Genomic DNA, 17,652 nt, shown 5'->3' on the forward strand with positions numbered 1-17,652 from the left:
GTGTGTGTGTGTGTGTGTGTGTGTGTGTGTGTGTGTTGGGGTGGAGGGGTTATAAACGGGGAGTACAGCATCCCCCACTCTCTCTTCCTCTATCCCCCCTATCACTTTGTGGTCCCAGAGGCACAAAGTGAACGCCCCTGTCCCCAGCGATTAGCAGCTTGGTACCCCCAGGCTCAACCGGTTTGCACCTACTCCCCAAAGCTTCAAAGTTACAGGAAACAGTCTCGGGGAGTGGAGGAGCTGAGGTTGAAGCCAGTGTGCCCGAGGCTCTTGCCTCGGGGAGAGGGTGCACCCTCTCCGATAAGGGGCCGAGGAGGCAGAGAGGAGGAGGATGAGGGGTGGGGAGGCTGGAGGGGGTGGGGAGGCAAGCATCAGCTGCTGGGGGAGGTGAGGCGCAAGGTGGCTCCCTGCTGCCGGTGCCCGCGGCTCTGGGGACGCACCAGGCAGCCAATGGCTGTGCAGAGGTGTACAGCAGATGGCGTCCGACTGCGCTGTTCCTTCCTCGTCCTCCTCCTCCTCCTCTTGCTTCAGTGCTGAGGAGCCAGAGTCGCCGCTGGGTTGCCAGACGCTGGAATGGGTGGTCTCCCGACACACACCACCATCTTTCTTGCGCTCAGGAAGCTCCGGGCTAGGTGGCTCCCAGAGGCTGCGGCAGCGGCTCCGGCTAAGCAGGTGAGTGCGGCGCGCTGCGCCTGGATCCCGCCCAGAGCCTGGCCCCTGGTCGGCAGGGGTGATCCGTGGCAGCCGATGGGGCGGAGGGCGCACTGAGGGCAGAGACTTTGCTCTTTCCTCCCTGCACAGCCTTTCTCTCCTTATCTCCCAGTCAGACGCAGGAACTTGCAAGCAGAGGTTCTCTGCGCCTCTGCCTGGGGGCTGCGGGAAGGGTGGGCTGTCAGGGGCAGGGGCACAGCACCAACACTCCGGAGTTGGACGAGCAGAGATACCTCACAGAGATTTGGGCTCAGACCTCAGGCAACCGGACCCAACCATAGGAGTCGGGCGGAAGGAGCTCAGTTCTCTTCACTTTCAGCTTGCTTTGCGGGTACTGAAGAAGGGAGCCGGGGTCCCCCATCCTGCATGGGAAGCCTTGGAGCCCAGGATCGGAGGACGGGGAGTTCTGCGGGCTTTGCGAACAGGTTGACTGAGGGTTCCTTTTCGGTAGCGCTGACTGCGAATCTCCGAGTAGGCGTTTAGTGCCCCTGGAGGATAGCTGAGCTAGCCAAGAAGTTTTGCAGCTTTCTCTGATTTATCAGTGAAGTGTCAGAAGGCTGCAGCAACAGTTTACATTTCCACTGTCCCTGCGTGGGGTGAGGGACGAGCTGGGGAGAGTGGGATTCACCGGTCTGGTGTGACATTACACTATTTATCAAGGGAAAATTGGGAACAGAGCGTGAGAGTGAGAGGCAAGGAGGAGGACACGTGTAATTTTAAAAGCATTACCCATATGCTCTTGTCACCTTTCCTTTCAAACACTTCTGGTAGTATTAAAGTTATTTAAATATGCAAGTAAAACCTCCAGTTTTTGAAGCCTGCATAGTTTGAGTCTTGAAGCTGGAAAGTTTGGGATGTGTTTTGGGGGAGGGGGCATTAAGCTCTCTCAATCTCTTTTTGAATGCAAGGAGGGAAATCCCTGTTTCAGAGGAAGGGCGCATGATCTAACAGTACTTTTTTTGCTGAATTATTCTGAGCATACTTTAAGAGGTATTACAGTTCAATTCCATACCTTATGGTTAAGGTAAAGTTCGAATAAGATTATGGTACCTTGCCATGTTCTCTGGAAAATTCCGGGGTTACTTGGTGTTTTGTTCATTGCCAGAGTGGTCTGTTGGTAGCCTTTAGTTTTTTACCTTTATGTGCTCTTGTAAGTGACAACCTGGCTGAAGGAACCTTCTTAGTATTTTCCAGGAGTGTACTTGTGGGTGCCCTGTTATGGAAAAGTTAACTCATGTAGGTGCATGCCAACCAGGCTGATTGTGTGTGTGTGTGTGTGTGTGTGCGCGCGTGCGTGTGTGCGTGCGTGTGTGCGCGTGCATGCAATCTTGCCTATCTGGCGTGTCCTTTTGACAGGCAATCTTTGGATGTCAGTGTAATACGTTTATCTCCCAGGCAGTGTCAGGACAGTCTGGGTTTTTTGGGTTACTGGGGGGTGGTGATCTCTGGGGAAGCCTTTCTGTGCTCTTTATATACTACAGCCTTGGTTAAGGCTTCGTGAAATTCACTTAAGATGCTACTAAACAAGTCAATAAGTCTTATTCAGTATGAGTGAAAAGCTCATGTATTTGTGGCTTGAAAGCTATATAAAGTCCCTGTCTTGAAGCTTTGCTGTGATGCACTGCTGTTTTTAATACCGTTAATACCAGGAGCCTTCTTTCAGAACTTAATGTGGCCAGTTCTCTGCTTTCTGTGGTTAAATATGCCAGCTGAGCAGATTCCCTGGAACTGGCTTCCTACTATGCCTGGGCATAGTGTTTTTTTCATCTACCTGCTGGGAGTTGAAAACCGGACACTCTTCTTCATGCAAATTTAAGTAAAAAAGAATTAGGAAGATAATTCCCCTGACCCTGTTACAACATACACAGATACAACTGTTGACTTCAAAAATGTGGGCTAGACTTGCACATTAGCACGGACAGTTCCAGCAGTGCTGAATACCTACAAACCATTCAGGGTTCTGAAGATCGGAGATTAATTTGGGATAAGTACCTGGAGATGTGTGATCTAGATAAGGACTGCCTGTTGCTGGTGGACTTTGATAGTCCATTTTGAGGGTTTATAACAAGTGGGCTTAATTTATATCTATCTTAATATTTAAATCGATACTTGAAAAATGTTCTTTACCATGTTTTTTTAATCCTCTGATACCCTCTCCACTATTGTTTTTAATCAAAGTTTTTGCTTGTTAAAGAGGTGAAAAGCTAAGAAGCAGAAAGACTGTTAATTAGACAAGTAGGCAATAATTACTGATCATAAAAACAGTATAAATAAGACTTCACAGTTTGAGGATTGACATTAATTAATTAGCAACTAAACGTACCTTTCTGTTCTATGCTGAGTATGCCTTTTGAGAGAAAGAAGGTAAACAAATAAAGAAAAATAGTACTGCTAAAATGTACTTTATCAGGAAGGCTATTAAAGACCTTGTGTACTTGCTGTAGAGCCTTTTTCTAAAGGAAGGAATAATACTTTTATTAATATTTGTAAAAAAAAATGTTTGCTTTTATGTAACAGACTGAAAGAGCAGAATAAAAAATTAGGAGCTAAGTTAGTGTAAGAGGACTGTCCAAACAAGAAAAATTCCAAAGTACATCAATTCATTTTAATTATACTTCACAAAGCTGGAGTCATATGATTCCTTCAAAGAAAAAAAAAAATCTTGCCAAAACTACAATTTTGCCATTCTGCACACCTTTATAAAGATAAGGCATTAAAATAATAACATCATTTCAAAAGTTTGAATAGAATGATGAAGAATAGTTGACTGGTCCATTGAGTTAAGAGTCAAAATGACAAATGATACAATATATTATGTGCACGATCAAGACAAACAGATTAAAAGATTCTAAGCAGTGATAACTGTACTACTTGATGGATCAAAGAATGGCACCATTAACAGCTCAGCTTCAGAGATACTCTGCAGGCAAAGTGTGAAAGATGGGTTTTTGACTAACTAGCAAGTCTTACAGTATTAAAAAGTATTTACATGAGCTACTAGATATGTTTTTGGAATTTTTGAATGTGAATTACACATAAGTGCTTTATGTTTTTGAAAGAAGACTGTATTCAGTATATAACTATGAAAGAAGCAGCTGCATTCACTTTAACACTAGGCAGCTTCCTGAATATAACACAGGTCCTTAATTTAGAGCTGTTAACAGAATTAATATCTAAGTGATAATTAAAATGTTAAACCTGCGAAAGTAGAAGGATTTTAAACTCCACTCTTAATTTTAGAAATTTTAGAAATTGTGAGTTTGAGTGGGATCAGTGTTTTAGCATATGTGAAGTCTGTGGTACCCTTGCTCCAAGATGTTAAACATTTTATTCACCTTCAAGATTTCTCCATTAATTGGAATAATTTTGTTGGTGTTTTTATTAGCATTTACACAGGTGGTTTTTCATAGCTAATAGTAACTACTGTTGAAAGCAAGCCAAAGAGGATTATGTGCAGGTCCTTGTTAGCTTATATGTAGCTCTTGACCAAGGAAGAAATAGGGAGCGTAGTCACTGATTTCCTAGGATTACACTGTCATTCTGAGTCTTGTTGCCAGTAGTGGGCCAGTTATACAAAATAAAAACACTTAGTTATTTTTCAGTTGTAGTCCACCTGTGATGTATTATGAGAATTCTGTAGCTAGCAGATGAAGCAATTCATTTGAAGGGGAAAATAGAATATTAGTGAAATACAATTGCTCCATGTCTTTTGGTAGACTTCGAGAGTCAACTCTGGAGATGCTGTAAAATAGTTTAACTGCTGATGAGTGCTCAGGGTTGTTGCAGGGGTGGAGAGTTCAATCTAAGCTTGGTTTGTAAGCTGAACAGTTAAGACAGTTAAGTTATCCAGCGCATATAAGAACTGCTATATTTTAAGAGTTTGTGTATATGCTTTCGTGATGAATAAAACACATTACATTGAAAAGCATCACTGTTCATTCTAGCTTATGGTCGTTAGGTATTTTTGCAATTAATGGATTCTAAAAGTATAACTCTTTGCTGTGATGTGGGAGTCTGTAGAATTTTTTTGAAGTTAAAATAAAGGAGGTTCTCATATCAGAAAATGTTGGACATTGACCAAGATGTGAGGATCTATAAAAATGTGGAAGTTTTCCTACATGGAACAAAAGGCTATCATTGTTGAACTTAGGTATTTTGCAGCAAGGGACATGATGCTTGCTTTTTATTTCGTCTCTCTAGGCATATTTTAATTATGAGCCTCCTGTAATTAAATATGCTGTAGCTAAAAACAGAATCCTAAGTAACTAACGCACAAACAGTTCTTCAGTGCCTTGACTAGAGGAGAGCTCTTTGCTGCATTCCACTTGCCTGCATGCGGGCTGGCTGAAGATTTGTCCCCTACTGTTGTGTTAGTGAACAGCTCATCACTCTGGAAGAATCACAATGTTGAGACAAGCTCTTAACTTCATGGCAGTCAGACACCATAGGCTTGATCTTAGACTGTAGCTGTGTAGTAATACATATTTTAATTTGGGGCGTTTCAGGTGGTTATTTTTAAAAGCTTACCATGTAATACACATAAAGGAAAGATTTTAATTATAATAAGACTAAAGCTTACAGTAATTTCTTCTAGCAGAATTTGCTTCTGGGCTCTCTCTCCTCTATTGATTTCTGCCTTTTGTGCTTATGTTAGACATTCAGGCTGATTTGGCCATTGTGCACTGATACAGCCTTACTGGTTATAAAAATATCAAATCACTTTTGCGTCAGTAGGTAAATGGATGCTGTTCTAAGCTCCCTGAAAGCGCTACTACCACCTCAGTCCTACGGGCCACTCTTAACATTACTTCTTGTTACAGCCAGTAAGAGAGTCACCACTTGGTATGGCAGGGGGCCTTGAGATCCTCTCCAGGGCTGTTGCTAAAGCCTGTTTTGATTAGTTGGCTCTTGAGCCCTACCAATTGGCACATATTTTTACTCGTAACATGAACAAATGCAACCATTGACATTATCAAGTAGTTGAACTTGAAATCTGTTTATGCTCACATTTTAATTTTTTATGTCTAACATTTATCTGTTAAAAACAGTTAAATATTATTAGTTGCATATATTTATTATGTTAAAGAGCCCAAAGTTATTTAGACCCCTTTTAGTTATCAATTCATATAAAACCACCCTACCTTCCATTTCATTTGTTTTCCCTAAAACATAAACCAAGCATACTAAGTCATACTGGTAAGGGGCAGAGCCAGAGTTCTAACCCAGATAATTTGCTACAGCCATACACCCTTCTACCCCACAGCTGTCTCACACCAATTAATTAAAATATGTGTATATGGAAGTAGTTCAACAAGGCTTTTTTCTTTCCAGGAAAAAGTAATTATTTTTTCCCAACTCTTTTTCTAGTCTTCAGAATTAACTCAGTTTATTTTGCATCAACTTTAATTAGTTTTTGTGATTAAATATTGTTCATGGGGCTTCATTTCATCTGAATCAACCCATTCTATGGACTGGACTGTCTTCTGGTCAGTCACAGAGAATGAAAGGCTGTTGATGACTTTGCAGATTTTTTTAAGAAAAATTCTTTGATGGTTTCTTTTATATCTCTTCTAGGTAAAACTAAACACAAACATTGCTAGATGGGCCCTGAAAAATACAACTTAAGTTATGCTTCTTTCTTGAACAGAAAAAACATAAGTGTTTCAAGTCCTATATCAAATTCACTCATGCCAGCTATTAACTTTCTGGTACCCACCTTCTTCTTCTATCAGGCCTGTACCCTTTAAGTCATCCACAAGACCCCCACCTATTTTAAAAGGCTCAAAATGCTGCTTTGGGTTCCCGTCCCCCAGTTATCCAAATTCTACCTATTTGTCAAGACCCTGTTTTAATTATACTTCCACTGAGCTTTCTCTAATTATGGCAATTCACACAGCCCTCTCTCTGTTTGAACAACTCAGGTGGTAAATTCTAATTTTAATGTTTGATTAAATCTGTTTTTCTTATTAGCACTTGTAGAGTTCTGATAGTAAACGATTTGAATGAAAAAGGACATCAATCTCTACTGCAGATTCTGGAAAATATTTGAGAGAGGACTGTAATAGAGAATAGGGGCCCATATATTATATGCCAGATTCTCAGTGCTTTGAGAATCTCTAAGGCAAAGCTTAATAATATCCATGTAGGCAACAAGAGTGACTGCTAGTTACTAAGTATCTATGCCATGCTGCATACCAGGATATGTGCATTAAAATCAGTATGTCTAATCCTCATAATAATGATGCAAAATGGGTTCTATTATTTTGTCCCAGTTTTCATACTAGGAAACAGGACGAGAGACCTTTGACACCTGGTGGTATAAAGCCAGTGCCACTGTCAAGATTTGCATTCCAGTCTGTTGTGCTGCAAGGCCTATTTTGTTTCTGATACACCTGATTGCCCTAGAGCCTGAAATTAGGGTCAGCAAGTTTAGTCTTAACCTCTGATGGAATTTCTCCCAAATGTAAGAGTATGCGCGCACGCACGCACGCACGCACGCACACACCTTGTCAGAGCCTCTCACACAGTGGAGATGACTGACTGGAAGAGTTGCTTAGTCCCTTCTTTCTAGAGATAGAAGTGTCATTTGGGAATATGAGAAAACCGCATTTTGATTTGGCACAGACCTTATGCATGAAGATTATATCTTAGATTTGTAAAGAGCTTGAAGGATGGGTCTTTGGTTAAGCATCAATAAGAAATTGCATTTCTGAAGATCTTAAAGGTATTTTTTTGGGTCAGCATGATTTCTCTTGACTTCCATAGGAATATATAGTATCCCCATTTCCAATACCAAGGTCTCAATAATTTCTATAGAAATGTAGTGTTGGAGTACGACCAGTTTCTCTCCTTGCCTCTGGTACAATCATATGTAAAGAAACTCAGAAGATTCAAAATTGTAAAGAGAGATTTTTCCTCATTCTGGGAATGAACACTTTTATATGCAGAGCTATCTATAAATGCAACGGGCTGTCTCAAGGAAATGTGAGTTCCTCATCTTTGGGGGTATTTGAACAGAGGATAAACAACTACATGTCAGCATATTCTAGAGAGAGGATGCATTCATAGTAACAGATTTATTGAGCATAAACTATTTGCCAGATGTTAACTTCTGAAATCCATATATTAACTTTTCTATCTATATTAACTTATGAAATCCTCTCAAAAAGATTGGAGTTAGTCGTATTATTTTTATTCCAATTTAACTCATGCAGAAATAGTAAGTGACTTGCCCCAGGTCAGGATCTGCATCTCAGGTAGTCTGATACTAGAGCAGCTTTCTTCAATAAAAATTGAATGTGAATTGCAAATACAATTCATATATGCAATATTACATTTTCTAGTAGTGACATTAAAAAATAGCAATATATTTAATTAACCTAATATATCTTAGACTTTGTAATTTTGACATGTATCAATTATGAAAAAGTTATTAATGAGATGTTTTAGATCTTTGTTGTATTAAGTCCTTGAAATCCAGTTTGTATTTTACACTTACAAGCACATCTCAGTTTAGGCTAGGCACATCTCAAATGCTCAATAGCCATAGTTCACTGGTGGCCACCATATGAGATGTGCTTAGAACTCATACTATGAGCAATTTCATTCTACCGGCTGTCTATTGACTGCCAGTTTCATTCTGAGGCGTACACCATCGGTCTTTACATATGTTAGGCTATTAATCTATTTATTAATTTTGCTCTTAAATACCAGATTGAATGATCACTTAAATAAAAGAGTTAAAACACTTCACAACTTCTCTCAGCAATGCATTTACTTTAAAAACCTGTAAGATTGGAAGATTCCTGTGTATCTTACCTGTAAAAAATAAATTCAATATGCCTTTTGTTTGTGAAGATGGAGCACATCCCGAATGCTTCCACTTTACAACTATTCATACACATGGAATCACCACAGCATTCTTGTTTCCAGGCTAAATAGTCCCAGTTTGTTATTTTGTTTTGTTTTGTTTTTATCGGTTTGTTAGTGTATATGTGTAGCCTGTTGCAAATGAAATGGGTATAGCCTAGGATCTGCTTATCTTTAGTAATAATGAGAAGGGAAAAAGTAACCTTTAACTAGAGTGAACTTAACTAGTTTTTTCATTTACACTTGATGCGTATTTCTCGGTCTTCTTTTAGTATATCTTTATTATGATTGCTGCAGTCAGAAATGACATGTGGCTCACCAAAGTGATATTCCTGATCAGACTGTAGTAATTTTTTGGTAAGTTTGATATATTTCCTGGCAGGTAGCATTCTTCTTAGTTATCTAAAGGGCTTTTCTCAAGTTGAATTTCTGACAGACCCTCTGGGCTGTGGCGTGCTTCAATTGAAAAAGCAGAATGTGACATGCCTTTCATTGTGTGGAAAATATTAAAAAAAAATAATAAAATAAAAGTCCTGTGTTTCCTTTGTAAGTGCAAACTCTATTCAGCTCTACATGATAGTGTGAAACACTTTAATAATTCCAAGTCTATTTCTGGGGGTGGGGAACATATTACATGAGTAGCTTAAATCCAACTTCAGTTGCTCATTAAAAGAAAAATATTAAGAACAAGTCTTCAGCTGGAAAGAAAGAATAATTTTAAACTTCATAGGGAGGAATTTTCTTGGATGCTATGAATGTGTTATCTAATATTATGTTCATGAATATTAGATATTTCATTTGGATTATAGAGTTGGTGAAATTAAAACATAATGCTTGTGGATATAATATATCTCCAGTGCAGCCATCTTTCAGATATTTTCTTAAAAATAACTAAGCAGTTTTCACACACAAGATGAATCAATGAAAAGTGGATGATGCATTTGTTTGTAAGTTATATGTATAAATTCAAAGAGCGTTTATTAAGCTCCTGCTGTGTCCATGGCACAGAGCGGATGAAAACAAGTATATGATACTAGCACCAATTCCCAGGAATTTGCAGTCTAACTGGGAGGATGCAACAAGCACTTCCTCTGCCCTTGGCAAAGCCAAATCATTTTGTTATATTATTTCTAACTCTCTTACTAAGTGTGAGCTTTCACTAAGTAAAAGCAGAGAATGCATCTTATCTATATTTGGAGCTTCAGCACCTTGCAGAGAATAACTGTGCAATAGGTATATATTGGGTTAAATGACAGTAGTACACAATTTTATATATAGATGTGAATTAAAATATAGCTTTAATGCTATATTTATAATGGGATCACCTATATAAAAGTCTCATTTTGAATATTGAAGATGAGTAAAGTCTCATCCCATTTCTTTTGCTACTCCTCTGGCTGGATCTGCTCCACTGACTCTAGTAGGTGACTTCTAACAGCTCCACTGCAGTTGAAAAGAATGATATTTCTGAGGAAAGTGTGGGTTTCTTTTTTCAGCACGCCAGGGTCATATCAGGATTTAACCTCAGCTACAGGCTCCTTTAGCATACCAAAAGAAATATGTTTTGTTCTGAGGATGAAGAATCTTGACATTCAATAACGCTAAGTAATCCTTATAAGTATTGATATGAGAAATAAGAAGTGGGTCAGATAAAAAATATGTCTACATATGCCTGCATAGATCTTCCAATGACGGTTGAAAAATATAGTGCTAAACAATATCAGGATGACCACTTTCTTTTTGTGAGCAAAAGGAATCAGCTAAAAATTCACAAGGTTATATAGCCCCCTTTGAACATCTCATCAGGTGCATAGAATGTTCTGCATTGCTAGTTTGGCTACTTGACCAGCTACAGAAAAGTTGATGTAAACATTGAGAGGGGCATCAGATCATCAGGAAGACATTTCTTTAGCATTTTACAGGCAAGAACTTTAATATATGTTGATAGATTAAAATAATTCTTTTCAGCCTACAGTGTTCCTGAAGGAAAATTTAGCCAGTGGTTATATACTGCTTTTCTATGGTATGCAATACACTATGCTTGGTACAGTGGGGTGTACAGCCATACCCAAAACTTGGCCATGCCCTTAGGGATTTTTCGTGAACATCATGTAGAAGTAGGAGAAACAAAAAGAAGGATGCTTCAAAGATAAAAAAAAAATTGCTTCTATGGGGTTTTATAGATTAGTAGATTCATCATGGGAAGGAAAAAATCAGGCTCCCTGTCAACCTATTTGTTTTTCTTATAGTTTTCACAACATCGTTTCTGATTCTGTGTTATATATGCTAGTCTTTAAGACTGGTTATTTATATTCTCTTTAAAATAAAATCTTATTTCACATAGTGCTTTAAAGTCCATGGTTTAAGAATTCTCTTCTAGATTCATTAAAAACAACAATAAACTCTCCAGTGGTCTGGCAATGTGGGCAGAATGGCTTATCCCTGGTTTACTGGTCTGCATAGAACTTGATCTCATTCTCAAATTCTGTGTTTTGAAACCTTGTGATGCTCACAGTCTAAATAGAGATCCAAATCCTTATAATCTAAGGTAAACAGTTTTGTCCTGGCATGTGGCACTGTGTGGTGGTGAAACGTGTACAGGGACAGAATTATCCATTTATTTGGCATCAAGGTTGGTAAGCATGAATGTTTGGTAAATGCCTCTTACAAGATAAAAGCATCTGCAATAGCAAAGTCGTCAATCAGCCCAAGAACTGAAATCTAAGAGATGCTTAAAATAGTATGAAATTATTTATGCTGTGAAAGCTTAGGAAGTGAACATAGGATGATGGAAATTTGATAGGGCGCATGCATGAGCACACACACGCACATCCCCAACCCCCCACCCCCCGCCTCCAAATGATAGGAAAGTGATAGCAAATCCAAGATGAGAAATGACAGGAAGAGGAAAGAGGAACCAAATAATTCAACTGAAAGGGGAAAAGCATTCTCAGCTGTCAGGACTAGACATGTGTTTGGAAATGTCATTCAACTGAAACCAACTGATAGGCCTATTAGGAAAAGCCTTGGGGAAAAAATGCATACTGCTCTGGAGGTTAAGCCAGTTACAAAGGTGGGAGAAGTCTGGATAACTCAATCAGATCATACATTCTCTTGGATTTAGAGAAACTTTATGAACAAAAGCAAAAACAAATGGGAGAGAAATGTAGTGGTGGGTGATGTAGTGAAATTTAATGCTAGGTATAATGGACCATTAGAAGTTGCCATGTAGAATATTCAAGCCCAAGTCTTTTCCATTTAAAACAAAGAATCTAGTCTTGACTCACCTTCTGTTTACCTCTTATCTCTTGCCTTCTGTTCAAATTATACCTTCCAAAACTAGTAGAATTTGTTACTTTCTCCACTGTGCATTCACTTTTCAAATCACCCAGCCTGGATTCTGGCCCCCACTGCTCCAACTGAAATAGTTCTCACCAAAGTCATGAATTGCTTCCCAGTTGTCAAGTCTAATGGACAGTTTCCAGTCTCTTTTTATTGTGATGATTAAAAGAAGAATCTTAGAGATATTAGAGAAGCCAAGAATGGACTGGCAAAGTTCCCACGATCCTACCATTTTGATTCTCTCTTTTAAAGCTGCCAGAATAACTACTGAAGATTGAGACAAGCAAAATGGACAATTTTGGACTAAATGTAAACTGGAAAAGATTGAAATGTATGATACTTTGCCAAAAAGAATAGCTCCAAAATAAAGTTGAAATTGGAATATCAGCCTTTGGAAATTGAGCAAGACATAGGAGAGTTAAAGGAAATTTAATTAGGATTTATTAGTAGAAAATACAACAATCCTTTATGAAAGATACCCTGTTTACTGCACAGGGGGTGTCAAGGGAAACATTGCTTAGTTTATAGATATATATCTCTTCTTAGAAGACTTTGAAACCTACAGAAGTTAAAAGGGGCCAGGTTTTAAGGAATGCATAAAGATGAACATGCACTCAGACGCAGATGCCCTTATGAGCACCAAACTTACTGATCCAGAGTGTGGAGAAAATGAAGGGTATGTTCATAGAAGATTCTGCTGACAGAATTACCATTGAAATCATCCTTCAAAGAATAGTTCAGTCCCTATCTAGTAATCGCTGGTGGTTAGGGTTTTCTACATTCAAACTACATTCAAAGATAACTATTTACAGACTCTAGGTTTATTTCATATTTCCCTTTTCCTCATCTTTTTTATTTGTTCAGAAACTGTCACTTTAAGAATATTCAAGAGAGAGGAGAGGTGGAAGAGGATAAATGTTAAGTCGGTCCTTTTAAAAGAGAAAAGACTCATTTATGCCACTCTCACCACAAGCAGACATTTATTAAACACCTGCCCTAGTCCTTTAAGTCATTCCCAAGGTCAGGAGAAATTCTGAGTGTTCAGACACTCTGCAGAGAAATTTATCTAGAGAAAAAGAACGCATCAGCTTATTTTTTAAAAAGACTCAGGCCATCAGGTCAACCCCAAAGTACCCTTTTAAATCCAACAAGTCAAGCAAAACTATGCTTAATTATATGCTTATGTTTATCAGAGCTGACATTATGGTGTTAAGTAAAATTTATGATACGTTAGAGTTTACATTAGAGCTTTATTATTGTGCTATGTATACACTTGAGTACACTGGATCTCATTGTATAATTTCTGCATAATTATTATCCCATTTGGGGACATTTGTGTTAAATGGTTACCAGGATATCTTGTAATTTTTATTTGTTTTGTAACATGTTACTGAATATATGTGTATTTGTGTGTGTGTGTGTATATATATATGTGTGCATGTGTATGGTATGTGTCTGTGCATGTGTATATATACTTTAAATATATATATTTAAAAAAGAATATATATATACATGTGTGTATATGTATATGCATATATGTATGTGTGTGTGTGTGTGTATTTAAATGCCAAGTCCTTGATCAGGAAAACAAACTCTACATATAATTTATGACATTTTTCTTTTGGGAAATATAACCCAATTTATGACCTAGTTTCTCTATACACATCAGAGCAGAAAGAAAAGTGTCTTTGTGTCTTTCTTGGCAACTGGCATTAATAGAAATATTGTTATATTGTAGCTTAATTTATGTTCTGCTTTTTCTTTTCATATGAGTATTGTAACTGCTTTAGGGTCCCAAACCTTGTATTATATTTGAATTCTCTCCATTATGCTGAGCACATTACTGTGTATATAGTAGGAGCTAATTTAAGTGTTTCTTAAATGAATCAAATTAGAGTAAGAAAAAAACTTGGAAACCTCATTGATCATAGATTAATCTTGCTTTGATGATTTAGAGTTCCTTTAGGAAATTGGAGTATTCCTAGAAACACTAAGAAAATCAATTACCATCGAATGGCACTATAAATTGTGTTTATTTAGGTTTTCTGGGGTTTTAGACATATAATAAATGGGACTTTACTATTATAGGAATAGATATGCATACATATGAGCCCATTCAGTTTACAGCAATCCTATGGAAGAATGCAAACAGACTGTCTATTGATGGTCCTGTGAAGGGGCTGATGTCAGACCTGCTACAGAAAGTTGTGATCTCAGAGCACCATGAAGTGAAATTGTGAAAGAACAGAGTCTGGTCTGAATATGGGTGAAATTTAAAGTCCAGAGTTAAAGGAGTGGATTGGCAAAGGCTGCAGACTGGCTGTCCACTAGATAGGTGGTGTGGGGTTGGGGGAGTGCGGTGTGTGTGTGTGTGTGTGTGTGTGTGTGTCTGAGAGAGAGAGAGAGAGAGAGAGAGAGAGAGAGAGAGAGAGAGAGAGGGTGTTATTGGAATACAAAATTTCCTAGCGGCTGAGGCAGATACTGACTCATGTTAATTTGAACCATTTCGCTAGGCTTATTGAAAAACAACAATGATCTTAAAAAGCCACAACACTTTTAAAAGCACAGTAAGGTCCAGGGAGGACCACTAAAGGCTCCTGATTTGAGTGTGAGTTCATAAGTTTAATCAATACGTAATCTGTTATTTTTACTGGGAAGCCTTTTTTTTCAGCCCTCAGGTTATATGCAAAAAATGTGTGTGGTGTGTATGTGTGTGTGTGTGTGTGTGTGTGTGTGGTTGGGAGTGCGGTGTGTGTGTGTGTGTGTGTGTGTGTGTGTGTGTGGCCTGTCTTCCTCTCTCTGTCCCCACACCCTACCTCAACTGAATTTGATTTCTTGTAGGGTAAGCAGATTGTAGTTTGCCTCAAGGATTCCTGTTCTCTAGTGTCTGTGATTGACTTGTTTTTCATCTTCACACCCCCTTTCAAATTATTCCATGGAGTAGTCAGAATCACCTTACAGTCTTTCATGTAAGGTTCTCTCAAATACTTCATTTTTGAATAAGTATTTCAACAAACCTTTAAGATTCATTATGCAAAATCTGATCTCTTCGGACCAGTGTTTAAATCCACAAGGCACTTACTTTTTGTCATATTCTTCACTGAACAATCCAGACTGCAGTTTGTTAGGTCTCTCCAAAGTTCTTGAATTCACAAAGGTGTAAAATAGGCCCACATTCCACCGATGGTTGAAGAGATAAATAATTAGAAGAAGGGATACCCATAACACAGATAAACATTGCTGCCACTAGTGCATATAAAGGATGTGAAGGTGCATATAAAGAGTATGCATAAATGCTTCATAAAATGTTTGAGTGTAAAAAGCAATTCTTCGAATTCACTGTATGATATCATGTTATGTGATTTTAAATGTGCATGTATGGCAGAATTAATAAATTAAAGTTTTATAAGTAGATGTTTTCAATTTAGTATATATACCAGAGAGAGAAGGAGAGAGAGGGAGAGAGGGAGAGAGGGAGAGAGAGAGAGAGAGAGAGAGAGCGAGAGAGAGAGAGAGAGAGCGCGCACGCGTGTGTGTGTGTGTGTTTGTGTGTGTTTGTGTGATTCAAGTTGGCCCAACACAAATTATTTTGCATTTTATCAATGAGAAAATGGGGACTTGCATTATGATTAGCCTACTTACCACTTCCTTTGGACATTTGTCTTGGTGGCCTGTTTCCTCCTGCTTGTTCACTGTGACCTCTCACCATTTCCCATGCCTGGCAGGTCTCTGACTTCCTCCCCCACCAGTCTTCCTGTTTTCTGGTTCTCTTGCCCCAGCCTTCTTCCAGTTCCTTGTACCTGTGCTCTGCTCACTCTCTCTAGGGCATTGGCCCTTCCCTGGACTCCCTTTAATTTTAGTATATACTTTTCGCCATTGCCCTTTCCTTCAAAATATCGTCAGTTCTGTTATAAGGCAACATATGCATTTAAGAAAATTACCATTTTGGGTAAAATGGCAACATATCCACAGGGCTTATAGGATAGGAGCACAATATTCAAAAAATTTCCCCAGTGGCACAAAAAGTAAATATCAGAAACTAATACAAAACGGTAGTACATTTTTGCACATGTAAAATCAAGAAGAAATGCATGAAGATGTTAATAAATATGATATCTTACCTTGAAAAAGACCCGAAGTTTACTTGTGGAGGTGGGTTTTGGAAAGGTTGCTACTTGTGAGTTGTGAAGTGGTAGAGGAGGGTGGTTTGAAATCCTTTGGAGAGTTACACCACCAGATAGGTGTGGCCCAAGGTGAGCTGAGTTCCCTGGGAGAGGGTCCCTGTTCTTGTGTTTCATTTTTTTTATTCCTACCTGGCTCTATTTGGCAGGGTGCAGATTCTGCTTGTTCATCTAGAGTCTCTCACAGATGAACCTGCTGCATAAGTGTACAGAAAACCCTGTTATGTTCAAATTGTCCTCTAATATGTCAATTTCACAATTTTAAAACAAGTATCTTAGCAGAACTGACTGTACACTGTTGTAAACTTACAATTGTGTAATTTTCCATGAATGCCCATATTCCCTATTAGAACAGTTGCTAGGAAGGCAGGGCTGTGTTTGCTTTCACTCATCTTTGCAGCTCCATCATCTAACGTGTTGCCTGGTTATTGGGAGGCACTTGACAAATGAGTGAATCTTTTCTTCTCATTTTCCTCTCATCTTCTGTTCTCTCAGGATGGTTATACTTACTGTATACCCTGTAAGTGAAAGGTTTATAGCTTATTATTGGCTTAGTGTGTTTTTCTACTTAGAGAACAAAATCTGGGATGATTTCTTCATTAGTTATCCATATGGTTCCTATGTCAGGCAGAATTGAGCTGGAAAAACAGAGCTCGTGCCAGGTTGTTCAATGGAGGGAACTTAAGGTGGGCACTTGTTCAAAATGTGTTTTTGAGAGCTAAAAATAAGTGTCTGTTGATGGGCAAATGGGTAAAGAAATTGTGATACACACATACATATATAATGAAATATTATTCTGCCTCAAAAAAAGGAGATTATTCCACTTGCAACAACACAGATGAACCTGGAAGATATGCTAAGTATGATAAGCCACACACAGAAAGAAAAAAATACTGCATATTCTCACTTGTATTTGGAATCTAGAGAAGTTAAATACGTAGAAACAGAGAGTAGAGCTGTTGTAATCAGCGGCTAGGCAGGCGTAGAGGGGAATGAGAAGATGGTCAAAGCAACAGTTTTGTTGGATGAATAAGTCTAGAGAGCTAATGTACAGCATGGTGACTGCAGTTAATAATAACTGTATTGAATACTGAAAATTTGATATGAGTAGATTTCAGGTGTTCTCATCTCTCTCTCTCTCTCTCTCTCTCTCTCTCTCTCTCTCTCTCACACACACACACACACACACACACACACACACACACACACACACACACACACACACGGCAACTGAGAAGATACGTTAATTAGCCTGACCATAGTAATCATTTCACTATATATCTATGTATATCAAATCATCATGTTGTACCTCTTAGATGTATACAGTTTTTATTGAAAAACTAAAACAAAAACAGGATGGTGAGGCAGTTCACAGCATAGCTACCCACTATAGGCTGCCCACTCTAAACTGGAGAGACCCATGCAAGAAGTCTTCCCAGAGCCCCCAGAGCCATTGGCAGAGCTTCCCAGAGGGACCTGGAACCACAAAGGAGTCATAGTCATTGATGAAAATGCTGCCGAGAGAGAGAGAGAGAGAGAGAGAGAGAGA

At 38.7% G+C, this 17,652-nt stretch overlaps 1 protein-coding gene across 1 annotated transcript in view; it reads left to right on the plus strand.

Annotated features, from left to right (window-relative positions):
* Positions 1 to 546: 546 nt before the first annotated feature.
* THSD7B (thrombospondin type 1 domain containing 7B) overlaps positions 547 to 17,652 on the plus strand; it is a 745,753-nt gene continuing 728,647 nt past the window's right edge. Inside the window, exon 1 of the mRNA XM_015596500.1 lies at positions 547 to 672. The gene's annotated coding sequence lies outside the window, so the exon portion shown is untranslated. The remainder of the gene's footprint in view (positions 673 to 17,652) is intronic.

This window comes from Pteropus alecto, unplaced genomic scaffold, assembly GCF_000325575.1.
Source record: "Pteropus alecto unplaced genomic scaffold, ASM32557v1 scaffold3, whole genome shotgun sequence".
NCBI lineage: Eukaryota > Metazoa > Chordata > Mammalia > Chiroptera > Pteropodidae > Pteropus > Pteropus alecto.